We start from the raw sequence: 22,238 nt of genomic DNA, 5'->3' as shown, positions 1-22,238 counted from the left end.
TATATTTAATTTGAGAAATATGTTAATAAATAATCATAAATATTTTAACCATATGCTATATTTCATGCATAAATAGACATTCTAAACAGGGAAGTAGCAGTTAATTAAGGAAGTACTATTGTGAAAACCTATGCCAAATTTTAAAGGATGAAATTTCTACTTTAAATGTTAATTAAGCATGTTGATGGGCTTCTCTGATGGCTCAGATGGTAAAGAATCTGCCTGCAGTGCGAGAGACCTGGTTTCGATCCCTGGGTTGGGAAGACCACCTGAAGAAGGGAATGGTAACCCTCTCCAGTATTCTGGCCTGGAGAATTCCATAGACAGAGGAACCTGACAGGCTACGGTCCATGGGGTCACAGAGTCAGACACGACTGAGCAACTTTCACTTTCACTTTTCAGGCATGTTGGAATCTAAAGAAATTGGTTAAGCCATACCTTCCAACCCATCCTGCCCCACTTGTAGAGTACTTTCTACTCTAGGAAGAGAATGACCACATAAATAGCCCTGGTTTTCTTATAGAGCAGCTAAGGTCACTACTCATTAGTGGGTCATGAAATGATTTTAATGACTTCTGATAAGGACTTTATATTTAATAGAATAAAAGGTAAAAACTATCAAAAGTATCCCACATTAGTGTTGTTTCATGGAAGTTTTAGTATGTTTGTGTTCATAAGTGGGTGATGACATGAAACTTAGTTTTTATTGTGGACTGTGGTCAAAAATGTTTGAAAGCCACTGTCAGAGACAATAACTTGCCTTAGTGTTTTTCAGAAAAGGCCTGGCCTAATTATCCTTTTTGCTTATAGACAGATTTTATCATTATTACCAAGTACTCTGTGGTCCTACTCCACTTCCTAGCAAAGCCAATAGCTAAATGTTATTAAACAGTTATATTACAGAGGAGACATTAATTTTCTAAATAACTGTTTACTACTTTTATAAATCAGCTAGAAATCTACAATAAGGACCCAAATTTCCTAAATAATATTAAAGAAGAACTTAGTAGACAGGAGCATGTAGGCCAGATTGTGTGCATTAGTGAGTTGTTGGTCATTTGTAAATAGTAACATTATTAGACCAACAAGTATTTTTCTACCTCTTAAATTGCTTATTTAGCCCTGCTGTTATAAAATTATTTCTCATTAGTCCTCTAAAGTTACTATTTGTTAACATATCTGAGAAAAGCATTAGTAACCTTTACCTACTATACACCCTTCATCATAAGCCTCAAATATAAGAGCAGTTAAAATATATAGCAGACTGATGTAAAAGAAGCACTGAGAAAAAATGATTTGTTGTAACACATAATAAGCACATTGTCTTTCTAAAATTTTAACCTTTCAGGTTTCTCCATTTTAATAAATAGCTGTCAATTAATTACATCTTCCAGTGTCCAAAAAAATGTATTATTCGTATGTCAATTTCTCACCTACATATTTTCTGAAATTATCTCCAGAGTATAGTCATGTTCCATTTATCCACATGTAATTATCCATAAAAGAATTTTTTAGTCCTAGGTCATTTTATTTTAATCACTCATTATATTTTAAATTGTCATACCCAGAAATTTTAGCTTGAGTACTTAATCAGGCCTATTTTTGTGTCAAAAACTATAATTCATAACAAAAGAGAATGGAGTTGTTATGCCCTGCTGGGTTATCCATGACACTCTTTTTATCTTAAAGAATGAATTCTTCTTACAAGAAGAATCATTCCCTTTCCTTAATCTTATACCAACTAAAGATCTGATAGGGATTGTCAAGTCCACAGAGATTAAGATGAGAGCATGGCTAATAATGATTTTTTTTCAGTGGAATGAAAGAGAGGGAGGGAGGGAGGGAAATATGAAATAGCTCATAAACAGTACTGTATATCCTCTTCATTTAATTGTAAGTTGAATTTATAAATTAATTAATTATAAGAAATGCAGAAAGTCTGAGAAACTGCAAGGGAAGTTTACAAATTATTCAGCTGTTGAGCAGTTAAAAATCCCATCTGCACAGTACAAGTGAGTCAAAGTCATATTCTGGGAAACCAAAAGAAAGAAAATAAGAAATTACAGTGTCAATGAAACCAAAAAATTTGGTTCATGAAATTCTATTTATGAACTGAGTTCTAGTATTATAGATACTAGACTGTAATACTAATACTGAAGGGAAAACTACCACATAACAGCTTTGAGAACAGAAAGTGGGGGAAAGAAGATAATTTGTCTATTCTGTTGTTTCTGCTAGCAAATATTTTGTCATCCTACAATGTGTAAATTACTCAGCAAACTCTGTCTGCATGTAAGTATATTTGGTAAAGGAATTTAATTAAAATCTCACTCATTACTCAGTAATACTATTCCTTCTCATTCCTAAGTCTTACTTAGGGGCTATTGTCATTAGCCATGTTTTCCTCTAACTTCAGGTTATGCACAACAGGAACCATAAAAAGCTGCTAAGTGCTACAATAAAGATTTAAATTCACAAATATATTATGTATACAATGCCTGTTACATAAGAACCACTCAGTATATCCTGAACAAATGCAAGAATGAAATAAAATTCTGGAGATGAAATAGAATGGCATTTGGTAAAAGGGGGGGAAAAAAAAGAAGGTATTTGGGGGAAAAAACTAGATTTTGCATCTCCTTAATCAATTTTTCACCACTCCCTATCTTAAATTCATTAGAAATACAGTAGAAGGTAAAGTCAAATAAGTAAATTTAAAGAAAGTACTAATTTAATCACAAATTATATTTTTAACAGCTTCCTCATAAGTATTTCCCTTTTTAAACTAGCTCTACCCTAAAACAAATTCTAAATTTTTATCCTCTCATATGTTTTTTCCATTATTGATCTGGACTTTCTAGACCACAAAAAAACAAATGTATGTTACAGACCCATAATGATAATGTGCATACTCAACATAATGCCTCATAGGTCCCCACACTACTCCCACAAAGACCTAAATCATGGATCAATATTTTCTTATCTTCCCATAATCTCTTGACATTGCTCTCTGTAAATTTAGATAGCAATTGCCTAAACAGTTGTACTCAGTAACGTAGAGATTAGTTTCTAGAATGCTGAGATCTCTTAGAAATCTAGTTTCTTGCTTTTATATCCCAAAGTGGCTTCCTACTGCCTAAGAATCAAGGGTTTTCATAATTGAACCCTTAATTACCTACCAGCCTTATCTTTTCCCTTTATGCATCTGGTACATATCCAGCTTGGTTTCCCATTTATCCAGCTTCAAAGACCTTCCAAAATAAAGGCCTTTGTTCATGTTTTCAATCTCTAACTCTTCCCCATTCTTATATCTCAGAACTTCAAATGTGACAATATCAGCACCATCCCATTGGCTCTCAAAACTGGAAATAAACTCTCTTTCCACCAAATGTCAGTAGAATATTATCTTGTACTTCTCCTTACAACACCTACCACACTCTACCTTGTATCATTAGTTTTGTCTTATCTCCCATATACTGTAGGTGCACTGAGGAGTGTATTTTGTATTTATGTGTGTTGCCCATTCTAGGACATCCAAATAGTTGTTGAATGAATGATTACATAAAATCAGTACTAAGACTTCCATTTCTTTAAAATAAAATTTAAGGCAGAAAACTTTACCAAAATCGATCATAGTGACAGTTCTTAACCGATTACAAACAAATTTTTAAAAATCTAACATAAAGTAGTGGGATTACTTCATAAAAACTGAATTAAGATTACTAGAGCTGTGGATGTTTATTATAAAGCCCCTGCCTTGTGCTGGACACTATTCAGACCCACTACATGTCATCTCATTGGACTTCACAGGAGCCTTACTAGGCAGTCCTCATTCTACAGCTGAGACTCTGAGAACTAAAGTAATTTAGCTGTGTCATTCAGCTGTTAACTAGTAAAGCTAGATTACTCAAGACTAACTACAAACCCACACATTCTTAACAGTACTCCAGTATTTTTAAATGTCATCTTGTCAAAAGCTTAGCATATTCTAAAAAAGGAAATCATCCCTAACACTTTGTTTCATTTCTATTTAAACTATGGTAACTGTGTAAAGTGAAATGGTGGCTACAATTTAACAAACACAACTTTGTTTTATGATGTGTCTGTTTCTTTTTTATTGCTATAGGCTTATGATTTTTGTACTTCATGATCTTTTACTTTTCATAATGATTTCAGAAACAGCACTTGGGTAATAGGTACATTCCTTGCTTTCTGGGATGTTGCTGAATTCCTCCCTGCACCATACCACCGTACCACTACACATAGGCTGAAGAAATAAAGCAAAAATCAGAACCAGACTCAGATAAGTCACAGATTTTGGAATTATCAGATGGAAAGGATACAATAATTATGATTAACATATAAGGGCTCCAATAGAAAAAGTGGACAACATGTAAAAACAGATGGATAATGTAGGCAGAGAGATGAAAATTCTAAGAAAGAATTGAAAGGAAATGCTAAAAATCAAAATAGTGGTAACAAAGAATGCCTTTCTTTGATGGGCTCATCAGTAGAGTAGACATGCACAAGGAAAAAAATCAGTGACCTGAAGACATGTCGATAGTAATTCCCCAACCTGAAATGGAAAAACAAACAAACCAAAAAAAGAATAGGGGAGGAAAAATACAACAGAACATCCAATAACAAATTCAAAGTGAAATATATATATATATATAATTGGAATATAAAAGGAGAAGAAAGGACAGAGCATAAAAAATATTTGAAGAAATAATGTCCAAAAATTTTCCAAAATTAATGACTTACACCACAGTCCTAGGAAACTCAGAGAACATCATATGGGTTAAATGTCAAATCTACACCAATGCATATTATAATCAAACTGCAAAAAACCAAAGACAAAGAGAAACTCTTAAGAATAAGCCAGAGGAAAAAAATACCTTACATCTAGCAGAATAAAGGTACAAATTACAGCCAACTTTTTGTCAGAAACCAATGCAAGCAAGAAGGGAATGAAATATTTGAATTGTTGAGAGAAAAAGCTATCAACCTCGAATTCTATGTATAGCAAAATTATCTTTTCAACATGAAGGAAAATAGACTTTATCAGACCAACAAAAACTGAGGGAAGCATCCTCAGTACATTTGCTACCTAAAAATAGTTAAAGAGGTTCTTCAGGGAGGACTATGACAGGTCAGAAACTCATATCTACATAAGGAAGGAATAAATATACTCCAAGAAGAAATAAATGGTGATAAAAGAAGCCCTTTTATTTCTTCATTGATGTAAAAACTAACTTTTAGATTGTTTAATGGCAGTAACAGTGCACCGGGCGATGACAGCGCGTGGGTAAGTGATACGAATGGCAGCGGCGTCGGAGAGATGGGAGAGGGGATCGGGGAGACTCTGATATTTACTTAAATTAGTCCTTTCCATTTAGTTAAATGACAATCAGGAGATCCTCACCAACAGATTTGCATAATAACCTCTTTCAGAGAAACAACAGTAGGTTATAAAACTTAAATATACTTTATCGTTATATTTAAATTTACCACATTTATTTGTTTACCACATATATTTATCACAGCCTCCCTGGTAATTCAAATGGTAAAGAATCTGCCTGCAGTGTGGGAGACCTGGGTTTGATCCCTGGGTTGGGAAGATCTCCTGGAGGAGTCCATGGCAATCCTTCCAGTATTCTTGTCTGGAGAATTCCATGGACAGAAGAGCCTGGCGGGCTACAGGCCATGGGGTCACAAAGAGTCAGACACAATTGAGCAACTAAGCACAGCTCAGCATACTTTTATTGGTGCTTCCTTGGTACCGATTTACCGGTCCAGGGATAAATGCAGGGCACATGACTTCGATCCTAGTCAGGGAACTAAGATCCACGTGCCACAGAGCAACAAGCCCCCACACCATTACTACTGGAGCCCACATGCCACAACTAGAGAGTCTGTGCACCATGAAGATCCTGCATGACACAACGAAGATCTTGCATGCCACAACTAAGACCCAATCCAGCCAAATAAATATTTTTGGAAATTGTAATTATAATTATGTATATTGTCTGAGAATGGGGGCTATGCATACAGCAAATTGCACAGTGATAGTGGTTTGCTGTAAGATTTTTTATTGTTATTCAAAAAATATTTACTGAACATACAAGTATAGCTTATAATCCTAGATACTTTTAAAAAGTATGAAATACAGTCAGGGGCTTCCCATCCCTGGTCTGGGAACACCCCACATGCAATGGAGCAACTCAGCCCGTGTGCCACAGCCACTGCGCCTGTGCTGTAGGGCCTAGGAGCTGCAATTATGGGGCCGTCCTGCCAAAGCCACTAAAGCCTGTGCACCCTGAGCTCCTCAGCAAGAGAAGCCACTACAGTGAGAAGCCCACAACTGGAAAGTAGCTCCCACTCACCACAACTAGAGAAAAGCATGTGCAGCAGCGAAGACCCAGCACAGCCAAAAATAAGTAAAAAGATTCACAGTTCACATTGAAATTATACATATAGTCATTATCCTCAAAAAGTCTACCGTTTATTTGGGGAGTAAAATCAAGAAAAAATAAGATGATAAAGTACTAATGAAAGATGAAATATTTTTAGAAGACTAATAACTTTCTGGAAGATGACTGACTTCAGTATTCACAGACGTCTTCTATGAGACTTAGGTGTCTAGAGTGCAATAATGAGAAAGGACTACAACTCCATATCATTACCTACAAAACTAACTAGAAATCTGATATTCTTCTTCTTCTTTGCCTGAATAACTTAAGATGATACTTTGCCAAGTGCTATTAATGTGCAAAAATATTAAGACATGGTTACTTTATATTTCAAATATCAGGAACTTCATATTTTAAGAACTAGACATATATTTTAAAATATCTTAAATAGGAATTACAAAGCAATAAGCATCAAATTATTGGCAACAATAAGTGTAACAGGAACTCAAAGAAGGAAGAGGCCATTGTAGACTGATTTACAGGTGACATTTTTGTGAGGGAAATCATTTGAAGAATTGATGTATGATATGGATAACACTAGAAAAGTCAAAACGTGAAAAATGTAACTTTATTAGTGAAAGTGAAAGTTGCTCAGTCTTGTTCGACTCTTCATAACCCCATGGACTATATACAGTCCATGGAATTCTCCAGGCCAGAATACTGGAGTGGGTAACTTCCCTTCTCCAGGGGATCTTTCCAACCCAGGGATTGAACCCAGGTCTCCCACATGGCAGGTAGTCTTTCCTAGCTGAGCCACCAGGGAAGCACAAGAATACTGGAGTGGGTAGCCTATCCCTTCTCCAGCGGATCTTCCGGACCCAGGGATCGAACCGGGGTCTCCTGCATTGCAGGCGGATTCTTTATTAGGAGTGACTCAAAAAGGATTTGTCAGTCAGTCAAGAAAATCTTATTCTATTTGTTAAAATCTGTTTTTTACACACAAAAGCTATAGTATCTTTGAATATTTCCTTTTTATTTTCATAAGTGCGTTGAGGAAAACTCTAGTAGCCTAGACAGATGTTCCCTCTGGTTTTATTTAGTTGCTTCAGTGTTTTTGTGTCACTTGGCAAATGGCCTGGAACTTAGTTCAGTCATTGGTCTTTACACAAAATATTTATTATTTTAAAATTTAATTCAGTGAGCAGTTTACTAGCCATTATGATACATTTTACTTAATTGTGTATGTTTATAAAAAGTATCTGGAGAAGGCAATGGCACCCCACTCCAGTACTCTTGCCTGGAAAATCCCATGGACAGAGAAGCCTGGTGGGCTGCAGTCCATGGGGTCGCGAAGAGTCGGACACGACTGAGCGACTTCCCTTTCACTTTTCACTTTACTGCATTAGAGAAGGAAATGGCAACCCACTCCAGTGTTCTTACCTGGAGAATCCCAGGGACAGCGGAGCCTGGTGGGCTGCCGTCTATGGGGTCGCACAGAGTCGGACACGACTGAAGTGACTTAGCAGCAGCAGCAGCATTAAAAGTATCAATTTAGAATATGAATGCAACTTATTTCAAGATTTTATGTTGTTTTAAAAATCAATGAACAATGTAAAATAGACCTGATTGCCCATTTGCTAAAATATATTTTAAAATGAAAGAGAAAGAAAAAAGTGAATGAAAAATCTCCATTTAACAAGTACAGTATTGGAAACTTCTGGTTTCTGGCCCAGCATGTAAAGAGCTTAGAAATCATACTCCCATCCTCCCCTTCCACCTCACCCCACTCCCACCTGCCAAAAGATGACCAAAATGAAAATCAATAATTCGTGTTAGATCCATTAGAGAATTGAAGACATGGGGCAAACCCTGCCCCAACACTAGAAAGACAGACAAATGCAGAGAATGAGAGCTTACCAGAGCAGAAGCCACAGCTAGGACCAGCTACAGGCAGGAACACTTAAAGTGTAATTCTGGAGACTCGGTTTGAGAGGTTAAAAAATCCTGCCCTTGGGGACCCAGACTTTCATGATTCTTACCTCAGTGAGCCACACAAAGTTCTCAGGGTCAATATCTAAGAAAAATTCCCTTGTGTTTCTGTCAGAAAGAGAGAAAATTGTTGTTGTTGTTGTTGTTGTTGTACAGTCATTAAGTCGTGTCTGACTCTTTGCGACCCCATGGGCTTCAGCATGCCAAGCTTCCCTGTTCTTCACTGTCCCCTGGAGTTTGCTCAAACTCATGCCCATTGACTCGGTGATGCCATCCAACCATCTCATCCTCTGTCACCCCCTTCTCATCCTGTCCTCAACCTTTTCCAGCATCAGCGTCTTTTCCAGTGAATCGACTCTTCACATCAGGTGGCCAAAGTACTGGAGCTTCAGCTTTTGCATCAGTCCTTCCAGTGAATATTCGTGGTTGATTTCCTTTAGGATTAATTGGTTTGTTCTCGTTGCTGCCCGCGGGACTCTCAGGAATCTACTTTAGCATCACAGTTGAAAAGCATCACTTCTCGGCACTCAGCATGTTTATGGTCAAACTCTCACATCTGTATATGACTACTGGAAAAACCATACTTTTGACACTATGGACCTTTGTCAGCAAAGTGATGTCTCTGCTTTTTAATACACTGTCTAGATTTATCATAGCTTTTTTCCCTAGGAGCAAGCTGCTTTTAATGTCATGGCTGTAGTCACCATCCACAGTGATTTTGGAATCCAAAAATTAAGTCTGTTGCTGTTTCCATTTATTCCCCATCTGTTTGCCATAAAGGGATGTAACTGGATGCCATGATCTTGGTTTTCTGAATGTTGAATTTTAAGCCAGGTTTTTCACTCTCCTCTTTCACCTTCATTAAGACGCTCTTTAGTTCTTCTTCACTTTCTGCCATTAGGGTGGTATTATCTGCATATCTGAGGTTGTTGATATTTCTCCCTCAAGTCTAAATTCCAGCTTGTACTTCATCCAGCCCAGGATTTTGCATGATGTACTCTGAATATAAGTTAAGTAAACAAGGTGACAATATACAGCCTGACATACTACTCCTTTCCCAATTTGGAACCAGTCTTTTGTTCCATGTCCGGTTCTATCTGTTACTTCTTGATCCACAGGTTTCTCAGGAGGCAGGTAAGATGGTCTGGTATTCCCATCTCTTGAAGAATTTCCACAGTTTGTTGTGATCCACACAGTCAAAGGTTTTAACGTAATCAATGAAGCAGATGCAGATATGTTTTTGGAATTACCTTGCTTAAGTTGGAAATTTGATTTCTGGTTCTTCTGCCTTTTCTAAATCCAGCTTGTACATCTGGAAGTTCTTAGTTCATGTACTGTTGAAGCCTAGCTTGAAGGATTTTGAGCTTTACCTTGTTAGCATGTGAAATGAGTGCAACTGTACGGTAGTTTGAACATTCTTTGGCATTGCCTTTTTTGGGACTGGAATAAAAACTAACCATTTCCAGTCCCGTGCCCACTGATGAGTTTTCCAAATTTGCTGGCATATTGAGTGCCATGCTTAAACAGCATCATCATTTAGGATTTGAAATAGCTCAGCTGTAATTCCATCACTTCTACTAGCTTTGTTCATAGTAATGCTTCCTAAGGCCAACTTGACTTCACTCTCTAGGATGTCTTGCTCTAGGTGAGTGACCGCACCATCATGGTTATCTGGATCATGAAGATCTTTTTTGTATAGTTCTGCTGTGTATTCTTAGAGAAGGCAATGGCACCCCACTCCAGTACTCTTGCCTGGAAAATCCCATGGACGGAGGAGCCTGGTGGGCTGTAGTCCATGGGGTCGTGAAGAGTCGGACACGACTGAGCGACTTCACTTTCACTCTTCACTTTCATGCATTGGAGAAGGAAGTGGCAACCCACTGCAGTGTTCTTGCCTGGAGAATCCCAGGGTCGGGGGAGCCTGGTGGGCTGCCGTCTATGGGGTCACACAGAGTCGGACACTACTGAAGTGACTTAGCAGCAGCAGCTGTGTATTCTTACCATCTCTTCTTAATAGCTTTTGCTTCTGTTAAGTCCTTGCCATTTCTGTCCTTTATTGTCTTTGCATGAAATGTTCCCTTCGTATCTCCAATTTTCTTGAAGAGATCTCTAGTCTTTCCCATTCTTTTGTTTTCCTTTATTTCTTTGCATTGTTCATTTAAGAAGGCTTTCTTAACTCTCCTTGCTATTCTCTGGAACTCTGCATTCAGTTGGGTATATCTTTCCCTTTCTCCTTTGCCTTTCACTTCTCTTATTTTCTCAGCTATTTGTAAGGCCTCCTCAGACAACCAGTTTGCCTTCTTGTATTTCTTTTTCTTTGGATGGTTTTGGTCACCATCTCCTGTACTATGTTATAAATCTCCATCCATAGTTCTTCAGGCACTCTGTCTACCAGATCTAATCCATTGAATCTATTTGTCACCTCTACTGTGTAATCATAAGGGATTTGATTTATGTCATACCTGAATGCTCTGAGATTCCCTGGTGGCTCAGATGGTAAAGAATCTGCCTGCTATGCGAGAGACCTGAGTTCCATCCCTGGGTCAGGAAGATCCACTGGAAAAGGAAATGGCAACCCACTCAGGTACTCTAGCCTGGAAAATCCCATGGACAGAAGAGCCTGGTGGGCTACAGTCCATAGGGTCACAAAGAGTTGGACACGACTAAGTGGCTTCATTTTCACGTGCATACCTGAGTGGTCTAGTGGTTTTCCCTGTTGTCTTCAATTTAAACCTGAATAAGGGGAAAAATAAACATCTTCAAATACTCCCAGAGCTACTGTTCTCTTAAACAAGGGCCTGCCCTCGAGGGTAATTATTTTACCAAAATGTAGGCAACTTTGTTTTTCCCAGAGCCTGACTGACTTGATGGAAATGAAATATCCAGCTCGAGCCCTCTCCAGTCTTCCTGCCTCACCTATGAGGATGGATTGGAGGTAGAGAAGCACTAGGAAAGTCACAGCCCAGGGCCATAGACTCACAAAAAACTGAGACCTAATCTCAGGACTGGAGAACACTTACCCTCCCTTTACATCTTACCACCACATCAATCAGGTTCCTGTATAACAACAGGGGATTACAGCTGAGCAAGGTAAAGGAAACCCAAAAATAACAGAAGAGACAATAACAAGGACAGGAGAGGAAGTGTTAGCCTCTGACACCTACAGTTACAGCAGCCAGTCAATAGTCCAGTCCATAGGCAGGTAAGCATAACAACTGAAGGCCAACATCAGCTCCAGCCTTCAACAGAAAGTTACAGGACGTGCTAAAAGGCAAAAAAAGAAAAACTGTACTTTGAATAGACAAAACATTAGACCCAGACTCAGTTATGACAGATTTTGTAATTATAAGGCTAGGAATTTAAGATAATATGATTAATATCCTAAGGGCTCCAGTGGAAAAAAAATTGACATGCTAGAAAGCAAAAACACGATTAACAGAAATGAAGAATGCCTTTGATTGGCTCAGCAGCAGCTTGGACATGGTCAAGAATAGAATCAGTGAGCTCACAATGTGAATACAAACTTCCCCAAAAAAGGAAAGTGAAAAAGGAATACAAAATATAGTACGTCTTAATGAATATTCAGGTATGAATTTCTACACTAATGGCCACAATGACTCATAATAGTCTTGTTCCACATTCACTCTGCTTAACCAAGGGGACATCAGCAAACATGATACAAACAGAGCCTTGATAAACTCTTAGACTTTGAGACCTACCTTTTTAGAATGCTGCCCTGAAGTCTGCCCAGTCTAGTCAGCTTAACAGTGAAAGATTGTAAAGAGAGAAGCCTACTCAGGCATTCCAACTGACCTACCAGCTGAATGCAACCATGTAAGTCCAGCCAATCCACAGAATCAAGAGAAATAAAATGGTTAGGGTTGTAAGCCACTAAACTTTGAGTTGGCTTGTTATACAGTAATAAATAATCACTAAAAATAATGTATTCTGTTTGCTTAAGAGCCAAATATGAAAGAATTTACAGAAATGGACCTATCAACATTATTAAAAAGGTATGTTTGGGAAGTACAGTAAATACTAGTACATTTGAATAGACAGTAAAAGGAAAGAAGTATGGAGAAGGAGAAAATGAAAACTTAAGAGTTTAAGAGAACATGCTTACTGATATTCACAATTTTAATCACATCCTCTAGGGAAAAGGTACATGTGAAAAAAGTGACTTTAGTAAAGGAAAATTTATAAGGTATTTTGGGGCTTTGTGTCTATTGATAGCCAAGAATTGCATCTACCTCTCTGCAAGGTGACTAACATGTGACATCTACCTACTCTAATAAACATTTACTTTTAAATCACATTTCATTAAATAATAACCTATCTTGCAATTCGAAACTAAAAAATGGCTGCCTCTCACCTTTGGTTTATAAAGTAGTCATGTGTCTTTAATCCCTATAGCAAAACTCTGTGGCCTGTTGGTTTGCCTCTCAAAGGGGTATAGATCTCCAACTTGAAAAATAAAATGCACTAAAGCACAAGTCAAGCTATTCCCATTAGCTCATTTATACCACATTGTCCACTTTGGAAATCAGAGTTTTATCTTTTTAATCCAGAGAATGACAGCTGAAATATAATAGCACATAATCTCAGGAAGGTTTACCTCCTTTATACAACTCTGTAAAGGAGAGCAGACCATTAAATTAGACCTCCACAGGCAATAACACCCAATGCAGTTCAGCTTTATGAGAGCTGTGGATATGTTTTATTTTTTCCCTTTGCATTCTTTTTTCATGCATTGACAATGGCTTTTATCATTCCTTCATTAGATGCTTATGTGCATTAGGTCCTAGAAAAGCAGTTATCAAAATCAAACTACTCAGTTACTTAAGAAGCTAAAGAACCGTTAATTCCACTCTTTCATATATTCCCAAGAGAGTCTAAAATATATGTCACACAAAAATTTCTACATGGATATTCATAGCATTATATTCGTATTCATAATAGCCAAAAAGTCTAATAAACAAACCAAATGTCCATGAACTAATAAATGAATAAACAAAATGTGGCATATCAGTACAATGGAAAATTATTCCATTAAAAACATGAAACATGCTATAACCTGGATGAACCTTGTAAAACATTAATCTAAGTGAAAGAACTTAAGTGAAAGAAACCAGATACAAAAGGCTTCATATTACATGGTTCTGTTTATATTAAACGTCTAGAAAAGGCAAATCTGTAGAAATAGAAAGAAACTGGCAGTGTGGGGTACCAAGAACGGGGCTGGAGAAGAAATGGGAAGTGACTGCTAATGGGCACAGGATTCCTTTCTGGGGTGATAAAAACGTTCCGGGATGAGTGGTAACAGCTGTAGCCTTGTGGAGCAAAGACCACTGAACGGTGTACCGGAAGCTGGTGGGCCTTAAAGTACATGTGAACTATATATCAGTTTAACAAAAGAAAAGGAACGAAAATATACTCACATTCTAAATTCATAATTGGAAAGCAGGTTGACAGGTAAAGCTTGAATCGGGATTTTAGCCTTCCTCATTTATTCCAAATGAGAAATCAAAAACTTCTATGCAAAACCGGTGTTATGGTGTTTTTCAGGAACTAATATCAAGTTGAAATTCAGCCTAAGAAAAAAACGGAAAATATGAGGAATGAATAATCAAAATAACAAGTAACATTAGTATAGTGCTTTGCAGTTTTTAAAGCACTTTTATATACATTAAAAATCAGTTCTGTTGTTGTAATTACCTCATAAAACCTGTTCAGTAAGTGGTATTGTAATTCTAATTTTATAGATGAGGAAACATTCAAGTTACATTTTTCTGTTGCTATATCTTTAAGCACCCCCAAGTCAAGATTTGCCTTTTTCATCTCTGTTAAAGGCCTACAATGTACATTCAACAAATGTTAAGGTGAATGAATAAACAGGTAAATTAAGGCTTAGAGAAGGCAAGGAACTTTCTAAAGATCAAACAAAGCAGGGTCCACTACTGTCTTTGGCATTCAAATCCTGTGTGCTTTCCATCATATCACATCACAGGTCTCCTCTGTTAAGGAAAATATTTGTTCAAGTTCCCACCTTAAACTAGTATCAAAGTTATTTTAATTCAAAGCCAAAATGGAGGTCTTCAACAGCAATCAATATGGCATATTAGTAAACCTCAAGAAAAACTAAACAGTTGTACACATTATATTTTGTTATTTACTATCAAACCTTCAGGTCAGTAAAGCAGACATTTACCAGATGCCTGATATGTGTCAGCCACTATGTGAGCCCTGGTAATGGGGCATTCAGTTCAGTGCAGTTGCTCAGTCATGTCCAACTCTTTGTGACCCCATGGACTCAGCATACCAGGCTTCCCTGTCCATCACCAACTCCTGAAGCTTGCTCAAACTCATGTCCATCAAGTTGGTGCTGCCATCCAACCATCTCATCCTCTGTCATTCCCTTTTCCTCCTGCCTTCAACCCTTCACAGCATCAGAATCTTTTCAAATGAGTCAGTTCTTCGCATCAGGTGGCCAAGGTATTGGAGCTTCAGCTTCAGCATTAGTCCTTCCAATGAATATTCAGGACTGATTTCCTTTAAGATTGACTGTTTTGATCTCCTCACAGTCCAAGGGACTCTCAAGAGTCTTCTCCAATACCACAGTTCAAAAGCATCAATTTTTCAATGCTCAGCTTTCTTTATGGTCCAATTCTCACATCCATACATGACTACTTGAAAAACCTCCAGCAAAGAAATGTCTCTGCCTTTTAATATGCTGTCTAGGTTCGTCATAGCTTTTCTTCCAAGGAGCAAGTATCTTTTCATTTCATGGCTGCAGTCACCATCTGCAGTGATTTGGAAGCCCAAGAAAATAAAGTCTGTCACTATTTCCATTGTTTCCCCATCTATTTGCCATGAAGTGATGGGACCAGATGCCATGAACTTAGTTTTTTGAATGTTGAGTTTTAAGCCAGCTTTTTTACTCTGCTCTGTGGGATGGGGCATACAAATGAAGAAGTCACTAGATTGGAAACTCCTAAGCACCTGTTCTTTTTATTCTTTTTTTTTTTCATTTTTAAATCATTTTACTGTTTATACCATAGTCACATTTGAATTGGCAGAACTGTTCCCATGACAGACCAGAGACCTGTTATTCAAGGAAAAATAAGTGAAGGTTTTCCTAAAGCTTAAGGAGAGACGTCCCATAGTAACCAACACAAGAATGGCTGTAGCAATCTCAGACAATGGTGCCAAGGTGTGTGAGCAGGTAGGAACAAAGGGTGCTCCAGAGTGGCTGGCCTACAAGTGTGTGTTGGCCTGAGAGCACTGCTGCTTCCTAATGGGATTTTCTTATTATGTTATTTTTTAAATAATAAAAGTATGATAATACATTTTCAGGAGATTTGGAAAATACAGAACACAGTTACATATAGTTTCACTATATATTACAATTATGTTTTAGGTAGATAAATGAAGGTTTTTAGTTGGCGTTTCAATATAAAACTCTCAAAAATTAATAGAAGAAATATACAGAAAAGTAGAAAAATATAGTAGGCCTGAAAAGCACTGTGAACCAATTCAACATAATTAAGACTTGTACAGCTTTCACACAACAGTAGGATGCAAATTCTATTCAAGTCCCCATAGACTATAAACCAGGGGACACTGGAATGTATCCAGGGACATAAAACAAGGTACCACATTTGATGGTCTAAAGGCTGAAATCATACAGAGTCTGTCCAGTTATCATTGTGGAATTATGTTAGAAATCAGTATCAAAAGACATTTGAAAATAACCTACATATTTTCAAGTACAATGTGACATTTACCAAGAGAGATCTTTGACTTAGCCATTGAAAGCCTCAATAAGTCAGAAGACTGAAAAAAACACAGAAGGTGATTGCAGAGAAGAAAGCATTCTATCAAAATGTGAAATTAATATCAAAGATACTTTTTTAAAACCCAGGTATTTGGAAATTAAATGTCCACTTTTAAATGATGGGTTTATCTAAGAAGCCAGAACAAGGAAAATTAGAAAATATTTGTAACAGAATAAAAATAAAAAGAGAGTTTACCAGAATTTGTTGCATGCAGCTGAAGCTGCTCAATGCAATTAAATACCATTTGGAATCTTGCATAAGGTATGAAAACAAATAATGGACTCTAGCATAAAAGTTTGTGAAATTTGAATAAAATCTATACTTTAATAATACTGTATCACGTTAATTTACTTTTTTTTTTTTTACAACATAGTATTTCTCCATATTCTCAGAATTGGACTAGAAGTTTCAAGCCTCATTCAAAAAAAAATTTTTTTTAACCACTAAAATAAACTTTCTAGGCTTTCAGCAGGGATATTAGATGCCAAAATACATGGAACTATATCAAAGTTTTGAGTGAATATAATTTAGAAATCTAGTATTCTATTCATTCTAAGTCAAACAAGTGGAATTCTAAATGTCATAAAGTTTTTAAGTTAGGCAAAAATTCATTAAGTTTTCTAAAATATATTATACATACTATTTATGTATATGTGTGTATACAAAAGCTTTTCTACTGTGATTGATAAAGACCCAAGTACCTGTTCTTATGGAGCTATTTTCAGTCTAGTAAGAGATTCTTCTACGTGTTTCATCACTTTATCTTTGTCAGTTATCTAGAAGCTGGGTTCAGAAATAAGTCAGAATACTCCAAAGGATAGTCAATGGATTCCTCTACTCTCCATTAAAAGCCCCCCATTGACTACAAGGAAAAGAAGCCAACCATTATTTTAAGAAATTTTCCATAAATTGCTACAATACTGACTTCTGAAGCCCAGGAATTCAGCATTTAGGCATGTAGCTTCATGAATTCTCGATGCAGTGTTTACTTACTGAAAATACAGGCTCTTTCTTCTGGATCTACGTTCAAGAGCGCCTGGTAACACCACATACTTTTTAAAGATCTTAACTACTTTCTATACATGGATTATGCCTTTTTATGAAGACATCCTATTTCTTATTTTTAAAATGATTACTAAGTAGGACTATTAAAAACCAAAGAGTATTTATACAGTTACATTAAATTAACATGTGTCTTAGATTTATAATTTGATCACAAATTGATTAAGCTGATTCTCCAGTCAACCGAGTACCTGATATATAGCAGGTGCTTAATATCTATAGAACAAACAAGCTAATTAATTAATCACAGGCTTTAATAAGTAAGTGATTAGTGAGAATCCATTTACACTCTAAACTAGGTTTTCTAAAAGTAAAAAAAAAAAAAAATTTGTCTTAGTCATATAAACCAGTAGAAGATTTTACCATCAAGCAGAAAACTGCTTCATTTATATTTTCTTTGTGAGTTGCCATACATTTAATTTAAATCAATGAATTTTAAGACAGAAATAAGACAAGCTATGATTTAGTGAATGTTTTAAATGTCAAGTGTCTGTAGCCAAATTTTAAAATTAAACACCAATATTTTTATTATTCTCAGTCAAAATTTTTTTGGCTTCTCTTTCCAAATCTATGCTGTCCAATTTTTTCCCCACTGAATTCTGGTGTCACATTAGAATATGATGTTAAGAAGCACAGGTAAGTTTAGCCTGTTGACAATAAGTAGCCTTTCTTATGACTGTTCTATATATAGGAATTAGCTGTCTCCCTAAAACTGACTAAACACTTCAGCAATGAATTTAAATATTCAAAGTTGTCACTGTTTTAATACATTTTATCAGTTTTCTTTGACTGCTATTCTTTGTTGATAATTTATTATTTAAAAAGTGGTCACCTGTATATTACTGGAAATCATCCTATTATAACAGCTATGGTATTTTAAATTTTCCAGAAATTTGGAGCAGTGGGGTCTCAGATCAACTCAAATATTTTTTTAAGCCACAAAGGTCACCTCAGATTTTGTAATTAATTTCACATAATTAGAATATATATATATGTAACATCTGACATAGAGATTCTTTTTCTGTGAAGTTCACATATAAGTTGTTTGAAACTTTTAAAATTAAAATATCAGAAAAAAGATTATATTATCATAGTAGATTATAAATAATTTCATTGCTAGACTTTTTCTGGCTAGGATATCTGATTTGATTAACATTTGCAAATGCCATGTTGACTGGAATGACTACGTAAAAAATGTTACAGATTTCCAGATCATATCCTAGGACCCCACAAATATAGAGATCCAAACAGTAAAAGAAATGAACAATGGGCATTGGTGGTGGAGGGGGTGCTATTTTGTCATTATATAGAGCATTTTATAGAGCAATAAGGCAAAATCAGTGCTTTTCTTCCAGCTGAATAAAAGGATCACAGGTAATGAAAAAGAGTGTGGAATTTGGAATTAAGCTGCCAAAGTGAAAATTCCAGCTCCACCATTTAGTAACTATGTAGTTTTGATCAAAACATTTGACCTCTTGATTTCCTCACAATAAAGATAATTGATACTGTAAATGCTTTTAATGTATTATTATAAATTGCTCAAAATTCTTATTTATAACTGATACTTTACCTTTAAGTAGACTATCTTTCTGTACTGGTATCTATGTGGTATAAATTGATACAGTATCTCAGGTCTGACACATTTGGAGGGTAAAAGTTCTTTCATTGATTCCTTCCTTCATTAAACAAATATGTACTGAGTGCCTAATATATGTTAGACCAATTCTAGACTCTTTAGGTAGGTTAATAAAACAGACCAATTTCTTGACCCTCATAGAGATTACATTCTAGTAGGTGATAAGCAATAAATCATATAAATAAATAGTTATGATAAGTTATTTAATACTATGTAATAGTTAAGAGGTGATATCTACTCTGGGGGGAATAAAGCAGGGTAAGAAGGATAGAGGAGTCATCAGATTTATGTATGGTGGTCAGAATGGGCTTCTTTGAGAAAATGTCATTTGAACAAAGATTTGAAGACTATAAGGGAATCACACATGGTTATTTTAAAGAATATTCCAGGTAGAGGAGAAAGCCAGAGCAGAAGCCCTAAGGTATTCCTGGAATCTCCAAGGAACAGTGAGTGAAGAGATCCATGTCTTGCAGTAGAATGAAAGAAGAGGATTTAAGGAGTAGAAGATAAAATCTGAGTTAAATGAGGGAATGTAAAGTGAAACAGAGTATAGGAAGAACAACAGCTAACACAGGGAAACTGATCAGAAAACTATTAAAATAATTCTGGTTAGAAATGATGGTGCCTTTGACCAAGGTAATAGCCATGGAGGTAGAAATAAGTGTTTGGATTGTGGATGTTTGGGGATTGTGTATGGATCAGTGGTAAAGAATCTGCCTGCAATGCAGGAGCTGCGGGAGACTCCGGTTCTATCCCTAAGGTCAGGAAGATCTCCTGGAGGAGGACTTGGCAACCCATTCCAGTATTCCTGCCTGGAGAATCCCAAAGACAGAGAAGCATGGAGAGCTACAGTCCATAGGGCCCCGAAGAATCTGGCACGACTGATCACGCACACACAATGTTTTTAAAACACGGAAATAAGAGACACTGAGCTTAAAACATGGAATAATAGGTTGGATATAAGAACTTAGAGTTCAAGGATTGTAATTCTAAGCTGGAGTTATAAATTTGGGAGTATTAGGGACTGACCTAAGTTAAGTTGGCCACACAAACTCTTAGGTTCCTTTTGAGGTAAGTTTAGTCAAGGAATTCATTGTCACCAATGATTAGCAGCAACTTTCCTTACATGAAAGAAAATCTCAAACCAATTTTGTGCAAATAAAGATGTTAAATATAGATTCATTGCCAAGTGGACACAAAATTGTTACTATAATCTTTTACATTACTTTGGATGAATGGTTTGCTCATGGCAGATGAGACTACATATTAGTGAAATTAGAAAATTTTTGGAGAAGAATGAAAACAAATGTAGCATACCAAAACTTACGGGATGCTGCAAAAGCAGTAAGTACTCAGAATTTTATGGCTGTAGAACTATGTTAAAAACAAGGAAGAACACCATGTCAACAACCTAACTTCAGACTTTAAGGAACTTGAAAAAGAAGAGCAAACTAAACCTAGAGCCAGTAAAAGGAAGGAAACAATAAAGATTCAAGCAGAAACAAATGAAATAAAGTGCAAAACAGTAGAGAGAATCACAGAAATCAAAAGTTCGTTTTTTGGAAAACCAACAAAGTTGACAGTCCTATAGCTAGGCTGAATAAGAAGAAAAAAAGACACAAATGAACAAGGGGACATTACTACCAACCTTGCAAAAAATGAAAGGGTTATAAGTGAAACCGTGAACAAATTAATACATCAACAAACTAATATAGATAAATTGGGAAAAAAATTTAACAGACACTCATTGGAAGGACTGATGCTGAAGCTGAAACTCCAATACTTTGGCCACCTGATGTGAAGAACTGGCTCATTTGAAAAGACCCTGATGCTGGGAAAGATTGAAGGCAGGAGGAGAAGGAGAGGACAGAGAATGAAATGGTTGGATGGTATCACCGACACAATGGATGGACATAGTTTGAGTAAGCTCCAGGAGCTAGTGATGGACAGGGAGGCCTGGAGTGCTGCAGTACATGGAGTTGCAAAGAGTCAGACACAACTGAGCAACTGAACTGAACTGATGCCTATATTGACTCAGAAAGAAATAGAAAATCTCAACAGACCTAAAACCAGTAAATAAATTGAATCAGTAATCAAAAGCCTCCAAACAGAAAAATCAAGGATCAGATGGCTTACTGGTGAATTCGTCAAACCATTAAAAGTTAGCATGAATCCCACCCACACTCTTCTAAGAACTAGAAAAGGAGGGAACGTTTCCTAACACATTCTATGAGGCTTATATTACATACATATCAAGCCAAATAAAGATGCCACAATAAAACAAAAACTACAGACCAGTATTGCACATGAATATTGATGTAAAAATCTTCAGCAAAATGCTTACAAGCCAAGTCTAACAGGACATTATAATAAACTGATCAGTTGGTCCCAGGAATGCAAAGCTTGTTCACATAAGAAAAATCAGTTAATCCATCCCAGTTATAGAACTGAGGGAAAAGAACAAATGATCCTCTCATGTGTTTTCATAGGAAAACCATTTAACAAAATTCAGTACCCTTTCTTGATCTAAGAAAAAAAAAAAACTTGGAATAGATGAGAACTTTCTTATCTTTCATAAATATAAAGGTCATTTATGAAAAACCCACAGCTGACATCATCCTCCTTGGTAAAAAACAGAAAGTATTCCCCCTAAGATTAAGAACAAGACAAGGATGGCCACCTTTACTACTGCTATTCAACTTTGACTGGAATTCCTGGATAGAGAAATTAGGTGAGAAAAAGAAATTAAAACCATCCAAATTAGACAACAAAAAGTGAAACTTGTTTCACTTTTTGCAGATACTATGATTCTGTATAGAAAACCTCTTAGAATGCACACACAAGAAAAACCTCCAGAGCTAATAAATGTATTCTGCAAAGTTGTGGGGTAAAAGGTCAACATCGCTAAATTAGCTGTGATTCTGTACATCAGTAATTCAAAACGGAAATCTTTTTAAATTGTTCAATCTACAGCAACTCCAGAAGAATAAAATACCTAGGGATAAATTTAACCAAGGAAGTGAAAGACTTATACACTGAAAGCTATAAAACATTGCTGAAAGAAATTAAATAAGACCTAATAAATGGAAAGACATCCCATGTTCATGAACTAAAAGACTTAATAATGTTAAGATAGCTGTATTCACCAAAGTGCTCTATATATCCAGTGCTATCCTTATCAAAATTCCAGTGCTCATTTTTGCAGAAATGTAAAAGGCAAAGTTCAAACTCATAAAGAATAGCAAAGGGCCTTGAAAAGTCAAAACAATATTGAGAAAGAAAAACAAAGGGGAGGAGCTATAC

The 22,238-nt window shown here is 36.3% G+C and overlaps 1 protein-coding gene and 1 long non-coding RNA gene across 2 annotated transcripts in view; one reads left to right on the top strand and one right to left on the bottom strand.

Moving 5' to 3' along the window:
- The window catches only part of LOC112580379, an 80,404-nt gene that overhangs the window by 20,095 nt on the left and 38,071 nt on the right, over nucleotides 1-22,238 (bottom strand). The window contains exon 2 of the long non-coding RNA XR_003104765.2: nucleotides 13,841-13,993. This is a non-coding gene — a long non-coding RNA (uncharacterized LOC112580379). The remainder of the gene's footprint in view (nucleotides 1-13,840; nucleotides 13,994-22,238) is intronic.
- Nucleotides 1-22,238, top strand: part of ITFG1 (integrin alpha FG-GAP repeat containing 1) — a 313,498-nt gene that overhangs the window by 269,244 nt on the left and 22,016 nt on the right. The window lies entirely within an intron of this gene.

The sequence above is a fragment of the Bubalus bubalis genome, chromosome 18, assembly GCF_019923935.1.
Source record: "Bubalus bubalis isolate 160015118507 breed Murrah chromosome 18, NDDB_SH_1, whole genome shotgun sequence".
Taxonomy (NCBI): domain Eukaryota; kingdom Metazoa; phylum Chordata; class Mammalia; order Artiodactyla; family Bovidae; genus Bubalus; species Bubalus bubalis.
This window is presented reverse-complemented; position numbering and strand designations above follow the sequence as displayed.